The sequence below is a fragment of the Triticum dicoccoides genome, chromosome 6B (genome assembly GCF_002162155.2).
Source record: "Triticum dicoccoides isolate Atlit2015 ecotype Zavitan chromosome 6B, WEW_v2.0, whole genome shotgun sequence".
NCBI classification, from domain to species: domain Eukaryota; kingdom Viridiplantae; phylum Streptophyta; class Magnoliopsida; order Poales; family Poaceae; genus Triticum; species Triticum dicoccoides.
The window spans coordinates 32,114,836-32,116,581 of record NC_041391.1 but is presented as its reverse complement, the minus strand read 5'-3'; the positions used below and the strand labels follow the sequence as shown (position 1 = coordinate 32,116,581).

The following is a 1,746-nucleotide window of genomic DNA, read 5'->3' as shown; positions in this document are numbered from 1 at the left end:
GTCGGTCATCCAATCTACTTCCTTTTAGCTGGGGGAAATAATCCTGCCATCTGAATTGTTGATTCTTTGCAGTTCTTCTAGAGCCGCTTGATTTGGACATCCTTGGTATATAAAATCTGACCTTCTTGCACAACCTCATAATTCTGTTGCTGATATTGTTTTGGCTCTAATTAACATGAATCGCCCACAAGCTTCGGTCCCTAACATATTTACTTTCTTGTGGCGTTTATGGAAAGCAAGAAACGATACTCTGTTTTGCAGGAAAACCTCGTATCTGCATCAGGTTCATCAGGCTGCGCTTGCCATTGCATCAACTCAAATTATGCAGGACACCCAACAACATAATCCAGGAAGCCAACCTGCTCCTCCTGATGAGTCTTCTACCATGTTCCCTCAATGCCATGAAAATTTCCAGCAAGGTTGTACACTCAAGTCTGATTTAGCAATTGAAGAGTCTTGGAAGAAAAAGAACATACCAGGTCAGGGGGATTTGATGGCGACTGGACAGATTCGATGATTATGATCCAAGCTTCTACTGACTCTGCCGCCTCGCCTCTCGTCACTGGAGCTCTTGCACTTCAGTTTGCTGCAAAGGTTGCTTGTAGGCTTCAACTTCAGCGGATTACTTTCCTTACAGACAATCTTTCTTTGGCCAAGGTGGTTGCATCCAGAGATATCAACAACCCCATCAGTACTTGGAGATGCAGACAACCTATTAGCGAGTTCTTTCAAGACACTTCACAATTCCATTTTGCTGTTTACCACATCTCTAGGAATACTAATGGAATTGCTCACAACTATGCTCATCAGGTACTCAACTCAAGAGTAGAACATGTTTTCAATTGTACTCATTCTGCTCATACCAATGGCTCTTGCCCTGTTTTGCTCTCCTTTCTCAATTTCCAGATACAGGGATATGTAATACATGTTGTACATTGCCTATGAGTTGAATCGAAATTTGGTGCTTGCTGGCGCCTTCCTTGTGTTAAAAAAAGCACTGCTTTGTTGTTACAACTGATTGCGTCTTCATCTGCGTTTATCACGTGCATTCCTGCAGAACTTGCCATTTTAGAAGGAAAGTATTTCAAGTACCTGAAAGGCTGAAAGTGTTGAAAAGAGATATGATGGCAATTCTCCCTGAAGATTTTATCCCCGTAGAGACATCATCTATTCCTCCCAAAAGCACAACTGTGCAATATGAGCTTTATGACTCTTGGGAAGATGAAATACTTTGGAGGAGATGAAATCAATAAGATGTCGAGAATGACCTCATGATGTGAATTTTTATTTCACCACGCTATGCTTATTGCATATTGTATACTGTATATTGCATATTTGATTCCTTTTTACAACATACAGTTAAGTGTCAAACAGAACCGTAAACTATCCAACCTTGTTTTAAAGTATTACTTTAGTCCACCTTTCCCTCTTCCGCCTTAATAGGTACTTTTCACTTTCTTTTGCTTCTGAATTGCAGAACAAAGTCGCTAGTACCCAGCGACATAAAGCAGCATATCGTGGAATTGTTGCTTTGTCGACCGAAGTCATATGATAGCTCTGAGAATCTCTTTCGTAAATGGATAAAATACTAATGGAACACCCTGATGGTTGTATGTTATGGAAACAATAACTATTTCAATGCCAAGGGGAATTCTCCAGATTCAAAGCATCTGATGTAGGGAAGTCTTACAAATACGCAGTACATGCTATATCTGCAGCTTGTGCCCAGCTATATCCCCCCCCCCC

The 1,746-nt window shown here is 41.0% G+C and overlaps 1 long non-coding RNA gene across 1 annotated transcript in view; it reads right to left on the bottom strand.

The window, feature by feature from the left end:
* Positions 1–6: 6 nt before the first annotated feature.
* LOC119322039 overlaps positions 7–1,746 on the bottom strand; it is a 4,346-nt gene continuing 2,606 nt past the window's right edge. The window contains exon 4 of the long non-coding RNA XR_005155359.1: positions 7–1,051. This is a non-coding gene — a long non-coding RNA (uncharacterized LOC119322039). The remainder of the gene's footprint in view (positions 1,052–1,746) is intronic.